The 7,859-nt window shown below is 36.5% G+C and overlaps 1 protein-coding gene across 1 annotated transcript in view; it reads left to right on the top strand.

The window, feature by feature from the left end:
* Positions 1-3,994: 3,994 nt before the first annotated feature.
* The window catches only part of LOC124630319 (probable serine/threonine-protein kinase DDB_G0267686), a 175,684-nt gene continuing 171,819 nt past the window's right edge, over positions 3,995-7,859 (top strand). Inside the window, exon 1 of the mRNA XM_047164171.1 lies at positions 3,995-4,367. The gene's annotated coding sequence lies outside the window, so the exon portion shown is untranslated. The remainder of the gene's footprint in view (positions 4,368-7,859) is intronic.

Below are 7,859 nucleotides of genomic sequence, written 5' to 3'. Positions count from 1 at the left end.
TATTGAAAACTTGACAATACAGGAGTTTTTCTTTAGCAGGTAGTTCTGGAAACAATGTTATTACGCGGGAATACTTATTTAAACTGATGAAAAAAAGTACAGAAAGAGAATTTGTAAAGAAGTTGGACTCTGTGGAGAAAGATATTGTAAGTAAGCCGACTTTCCCCGAGGAACAAAAACAACAGTTTCTGCACAAATTTTCTGCCATTAAGTCAGAAATGAAGACCAGATGGGTTGCTGCGAGTAGGACAGAAAAGGTTTTCTTGAAAAAAAATCACAGTTGGCTTCAAGGTACTGTAGAAATACCTATGGGATCAAGTAGAAATTCAGGTCGTCCATCTAAAGCATTTAGTGATTTATGTGATCGCAGTAAAAGGCGAAGAGTTAAGAGCCTTAAAGATTAGGGTGACTCTCAACAACTCTTATATGCGAGTCAAATGAAGCTCCGAGAATGTGGTTATCCACAGGCTGCAAAAGTGGTCAAAGATATCAGTAAAAGTCCAACCCGAGGATCAACGTACTTAAAAAACTACAAAAGCAGCGGTTCATCATTAAGATCACAATTAACACCCAATCAAGCATTATCAATCTTTGTGGAAGCGTCTTTAACGAGGAATCAGTATGAAATTATTAGGACTAGTGATAACAAATTATATCCATGTTATAGTGTTATACAAAGAGCAAAAAAAGACTGTTACCCAGATAAAGAATCAGTTTTGGTAACTGCCATCTGCGCCGAAGTAAAACTTCAAAATTTATTGAATCACACGTCTCAACGACTACTGTTATACTTGGATGATGTACTAAAAAGTCTACCAACAGAAGAAATAGCTTTATTGGAGTTAATTTGTAAGTGGGGCTGTGATGGATCGAACCAGACAGAGTACAAACAAAGATTTGAAAATACGGCCGATTCCGATGCTTTCATCTTTCAATCATCTGTGGTGCCCCTTCAAATTATTTGTACCAAGAGCAAAAGGGTTATTTGGCAAAATGCGACACCATCCTCACCTCGCTTTTGCCGCCCCATGAGAATAAGATTTGTTCATGAAACATTTGATTATTACAAACGAGGAAATACAATATTACAATGATCAGATCAATAATTTACAGGATTTGAAGATCTACAGAGAAAACGGAGATGTGACCATAAAATATACCATGCTTTTTACAATGGTTGATGGTAAAGTGTGCAATTCTGCAACGGACACTAAGTCAACAATGCGATGTTATATTTGCAAAGCAACTTCTAAAGACTTTAATAATTTACAATCATCAAAAGAAGTGAACTTAGGAAACCTTAAATTCGGATTATCTATTTTACATGCAAGGATTAGATTTTTCGAAACTTTGCTCCATCTTTCTTACAAAATAACCATAAAAAAATGGCAAATAAGAGCGCAGTCCGAAAAAGATATTGTGAAGGATAGAAAGAAAGATATCCTAGAAGAGTTTAGATCTCGGCTTGGTCTTATTGTTGACGTTCCCAAAGCCGGGTACGGCAACAGTAACGATGGCAATACAAGTCGTAGATTCTTTGAAAAACCGCAAGTGTCTTCAGAAATCACTGGAATTGATGTAAGATTGATTGAGAGATTTTCTGTTATATTAGAAGTAATATCAAGTGGCCTTAAAATCAATATTGAAAAATTCTCATGTTTTTGTAACGAGACAGCAAAGCTGTACGTTGAGTTATATCCTTGGCATCCGATGTCACCCACGGTGCATAAAATACTTGCACACGGGCCACTTGTTGTTCAACATGCGCTATTACCTATTGGAAGTCTTTCGGAAGAAGCAGCTGAAGCAAGAAATAAACACTTTCGCCAATATCGACTCAATTATGCACGAAAGTTTTCTCGAGAGCAGTGCAACCAAGACGTTCTGAATAGGTTACTTCTTACATCTGACCCGTTTATAAGCAGTATTAGGCCAAAACGCCCAAAGAAGTCGAAACCCTTTAGTACCGCGGCTAGGGAAATGCTAATGCCAAGTGAAGTTGAAGTCTCAACTGAAGACGAAAGTTCGATGGATTCTGGCGATGAAACTGAAGCAAGTAGTGATTTTTTCAGTTAGGATTAATTGATTGATTCATTCATGTCACAAAAGCTAATAATTATTATGTTTAATTTTTTTTCACGACTTTTTTTTAACTAAAATAATATCATAAAATAAGTAATAATACATTCTACATAGTGATTTTTGACCAATAAACAGGATAAGAGCATAAAATAATATTGTCCGCTTTTTTTGGTCCAATACCCCTATGTGAGTCGTGTAGCTAAGGGTTCAGTTGTACAATAAACAGAGGTTTTAATACATTTAAGTTAATAACAAATTCATTTTGTATAAGCAAATAAGTTAAATGGTAGACGTTAATGAAAAAATAATTCTGAAAAAATACTGCTACAAAAGACAAAATAAAAATAAACGATGCCCCATCTCCACACAAGATGTCGCCACTGTGTTCTGTGTAAATTAAAGTTGACTTTTAATTCAGAACTATTTATAAAGAAATGAAAGGCGATTTCAATGAAGATATAAATAAATAAGGAACCGACGAAGATTGCCTTATTGAGTTAAAAATAGCAATGGCGCTTAGAACCATATTTAAGATACATAGTATTATCTGTATAGATACACTAGATATAAGAAAATCCGTTATTCATTAAATATTTTACGCCATAAATGTGTGTAATTAGTACTGTGATGAGTGTAGTGTGTGTATGAGTTTCTTAGGACAGGTTATCACCTTGTGAGTCAACTGCCGGCTTATTAGCAATATTGATTATTATAACTTCTCAAGTAGATATATACCTACTTAAACCCTTCATCAGTGGACAGTTAAATCTTCGTTCAAGAATCTTGATCATAAATTCCTCTACCATCACCATTGTTCTCCGGCCCTTATTGCAATTTCGGGTCGAAGTAACATGTCTTCTTCTTCCATACTTCTTTGTCGGAAGTCATCTCATAATTACGTGAGATTCTCATCAATTTCTCTTTGTATTGGTAAAAACCAATTGAGAATCCGTTCAGCAGTTTTTGAGTTTTGGTTAAGGACTTTCTTGTATAGTATGACAGTGCAGATAATGAGGCCTTTCATTAAGTCTTCCAGTGCAGTACAGTCTCTTCCAATCTTACAAGAAACAGTTCAGAGAGTCTAGCTAATCTATCACTCTCGATTTTATACCGTTGTTGTTAGCATAATCAAATTCGCTGTTTATGTTTCGAAGTGGGCGTCAACACAACTAGCGACCTTGAAGGTCTTTGTTTGGATTAAGGGCGAATAATTTTCAATATTTATTTGGAATGTTGAGGAATATTGGAATTTCGGATTCCATGTCGAAGTTACTTTTGGGCTACAACGATTTAGAAAAAAGTGACCTTATCTTGGTATTTGTGGAGTTATTGGTTTAATTTGTATCCACGTGAATTACTTCTTAAATCATCTAGTCATAGCCATTTATCGTTAATGTTTAAATTAATTAACAAAATTACTTTTCCAATTAACTGCAGCGCAATGCGCTATCGATGTTTAACGATACTTACGTTAAATTAAAACCTGTTAATGAAAATACGAGCAAAGTTCAGCGGCCGGTGAGCCTAATGCGTCTTTACGACACAGCCCAGAGGGACCTGCCAGCCAGACGGTACGAACAAAAAGCCAATTTCATAAAACTATGCACCCGACTGCAGCCCATAACAATAAATGAGCAAACCTCCAGAACCTGATACCTCGCCCGGATATACTTTTCACATGTCCTATGTCAACGCGCACGGAAAATTCATCTACCATTCCCGGAACTTCAGAAAAGTGGGATGAAGGAACGCTTACTGAAGCAGCGATGGATGAACGTCGGAGCTTAGGAACGCATCGCGCGAGTACAGTGGTAGAGGAATCTGCAAGTCTCCGCACACACGTGCGTCCGCGTCGCGACGAGGAGGCTTCGACTGCACACTGCCGCAATTTTACATCGCGCGCCAGTCTGCACCGTGCTACCGCCCGCGACGCTCGTGTCGTGAGGCGCGACGACGCCGAACCTCCGACATCGCGAAAAAAGTTTTCGTCCGACACACGAAACTTTCCTAGACTTTCCTTTCAACCCGCACATTGTTGAATTGGAATAGTCTGTTTTGAACCCGGCTAACGCGAAAAGTGACCTTCTCAAACCGGAATTCGGTATCCTCCGGAACGGGTTTAGTCTCGGACCCCGCCGTGCCAGGACTTTCGTGAAGTGCTAACTTGATTTTCATAGTGGTGTGTTCAGTGTGAGTGACTGGATTCTACGCTTAACACGGAAGGCCGGACGTTGTCCCGACGAATTTAAGGTCGGCTTCCAAGTAAAAGTGCTGTTAAATTTTCAGTAAGTATTGTTTTTTTTGCTGGATGCGAGAAGCCGAAAATAGATCTCAGTGGCGTGCACTTGGAGAGGCCTATGTCCAGCAGTGGACTGCGATAGGCTGATGATGATGATGATGATGATGATGATCGTTTTATGTTACAGTTCAAAGACCTGAAACTGGTGACAAAAACAAACTTCATTTGAAACATGCGTAACGGGCAAAAAGTAACAAATTAGAGCATAATGGAAATATAAGACAGAATGTTGTAATAGTCCTTGCCCTTGTCAAAACAAAAAGTGAACTAATATTTCCATCAGACGACTCAATTCTACCAATAGACAGCAAAAAATAAGTCGGTCACTGAGTAAACAATAGTCTTTTATCTATTTGAGGTAATCAGCAAAATCAATGATTGTAGACTCGCTTTTAATCTTGGGCAAACAATGAAGGAAATTACGATATCCGATTAACACATTCACGCTGCAATTAACTGTTAATACTTTCCGTATTGTTAGGCGCCGCAGGTTCAAATACGATATTCGGAAACAAATAATCATCTTAAATTAAAAGTAATTGTAACAAGAGAAAAACGTTTGGAGTCACTGTACCTTTACCGGATCTGTAATTCGATCAATTTGTGCAGCTTTTTCTGCAGTTTTGCATATTGAGAAGACTCACTCGACCCCGGAATGTTTTGTATCAATCGAAAGTGCCATGTGTCTGCAGTCTATTTTGGACTGAACAGATGTGCAAAAACTGGACCAAAAAACGACTATTGAGCTCTTTGTATAGTAAAAAAAAACGTTGCAGCGTTAACTTTATTATTTTTTACTTCGATGGCAAATTCGCTCTCGACACAGCGTAAGTAATGTGCTCTTATTCTATTTCTGATCGCAGTGAAATTATTTCTGACATCTTCAGTGTTTTGAACTTTGAAGACCTTTGACTCTCGTTCAGTTGCCGTTCTAATAGCGATTTTTATCGTTTATTAGAATTAAAATTAGTTATGAAATATTAATACAAGTACGTTTAATCGTTTCGCAAGGTTACATTTTCACAGGTCATAATGCCAAGGCCGAACCTAACAGCGGCTGACTTTAGAAATTCTGCCGCACCTATTACGATACTTAGGTACTCGACTTTTAATTGAAATTTTGCAACGGTATCCAATTGCTTTTCAGTCCATTTATTAGTAGAAGAACTATCTTTGGAATAATTAGTTTTTAATATGGCTCGTTTGTTTGACTCGGTGAAATTATTTTCAATAACATATTGGGAGATAAATATTTCTTAATTTGATCTATGTATATAGGTATTTATTATTTCATCATTTCTAACCCCAAGTTCATTGTATTGTCCTAACGCAAAATTTTAACTAAGACGTTAATGCTTGTGAATTAGCTCTACTTTTTCAATTTCGTTTTTATCTTGAACCAATTCACGTTTATCAACAAATAATCTTCACATAGTGTTACGTGTTTTGAAAAAATGGTGACCGTAGGCCAAGCCAGTCGTGCGTTTCCTTCACCCAGATGGTTGAATTATAGAAAACAAAAAACAACTCGTTATTTACCTTAGCTGTGCGGTCATCTTTAGATATTTCGTCTTATTTATCTACACAATCTTTTTCTTTCTTAACGTGGTCAATAGATTCGATCTTTCCATGTAATAGGTAGTAATCTGTTGAGCATTTAGAAGTCATCGCACTCCGCGGATTGTTCTCCTAATCGTTGGCGCAGACTTTATAGATTTTTTAACGAGCCATAAAAAATCTACATTGCTTTCAATAATTGAAATTCTATTAGTTAAAACATGTTTGTAACGTCTAACATTTAATTTTAGTATAAGGAATAATTCCATCGAGCCATTCAAGACGTGTCCATCAAAACATTGGTCTCATTGACGTTATTCTTTTGTTTTAAACAAATATTGACTTTTTATGCGCATGGCAGGCGCAAAACAAAAAAGTAAGCAATCATTGACTTCTTCGTGATGTGTTGATTGAATATTGACCCCAAATGTTTAAACATCAATTTTACAAACACTTTCACAGTTCGTCGATAGAGAGATCGTTTGCATAAGTTCATTGACAATGTATTCTGCGTTCTTGTCAATACAATGTAGACGCTAGTTATCTTCGTTCAGTAAGTAGTACTAAAGTCTTCCTAGAAACTTTCTATTGATAATCTTGATATGAATTGGATCAGCCGCAGTATCCGTTATGTTGGCAAAAACTGATAAAAGCTTGCATTGACCACAGGCTATGAACCCATCAGGTTGTATATTCATTCAGCTTGAACTTCGATTTTTTCTAATGAATCAAAATGGTGCCGCGATGCAATTTGCTCGTCATTGAATATTTCTTGCTTATCATGTCACAAGGAGTTGTTATTAGAACTTCTGCTACTGCTTATTTATTTTTCTAATTCTTCAATCCCGGAATAACTTTTAAGATCAGTCATCGCGAAACAAAATAACAGTATCGTAAGTCAATATTTTTCTATTGTACATACACGTTTGACCACTACTCCGCATGTGAGGTAAGCGACGATGTGGTCATCATCTATGTTCACCTTCAATATTCTTAGATCATCACCAAATTCATCAATATCGTGTTTGTTTGTCAAACGAACAAGTCTTCCTGATACGTTACCCATTTGTATAGCCATGTCAATATGTTTACCTTAATATTTACATTCATTAGTATCATCGAAGGCCGTCCTTATAAACAGCTTGTTTCACTAAACGTGATTAGACTCAGTAACCAGATACTTTGTAACGTTAGTAAGTTATTTTTTTACATCTGTTGCTTAGGAAGAGGCAAAAAGTTGCAATTTCAAAGAGGCTGCCTTTGCCTTTGAGTCTGTTTTTAGGGTATTAAGTTTAATATTGCTGTGTGGTCTGTTCCTAACGATATTACCTCATCTTTTCTTGCTTGGATTCTGCGAAGTCGGTCGAGATTCATATCTGTAGAACAAACAAGAGAAGCTACTTGAATCTTAGCATTACGTTGACGATATTAGAGGTAGAGCTTTGCGTAAAAAGGTCAGTTGTGCAAGTCGATCTTTAAAATTCAATAGAAGTCACCTTGATGAGAAACAACGATAGAAGACAGCAGACACCCGTTAGAAAATCGGTAAAAGTTCCGATAATTATTAAAAACTTTATAAATTTCTATTAGGACCGTTATCAATTTCACAATAGCGTTAATAAATGGAAGATTACTACGCTAAAATTTTATTCAAACGGACTAGACAAAGTTGGCGAATTAATGCCGAAGCTACCACTTTTTTTTGAAGATCCCAATCAGGTTTTGTTAGCTGTTGTACTTCTGAATGACTAAACTGGCCTTAATTTACAATAACACATAATAATGATAAACAAAAAAACATCGGCATTTATTCTTTCAAGCAATTACTAAGCATAACCCGTGATTATGGTGTTCTATGGTGTAAAAGTCACGTCATAATAATGACATTATGGGACGTAAAAAATTATGCATAATACAACGG

The sequence above is a fragment of the Helicoverpa zea genome, chromosome 5 (genome assembly GCF_022581195.2).
Source record: "Helicoverpa zea isolate HzStark_Cry1AcR chromosome 5, ilHelZeax1.1, whole genome shotgun sequence".
Lineage (NCBI taxonomy): Eukaryota > Metazoa > Arthropoda > Insecta > Lepidoptera > Noctuidae > Helicoverpa > Helicoverpa zea.
Note: the sequence above shows the minus strand (reverse complement) of the source record. Positions and strands in the feature narration are given on the sequence as shown.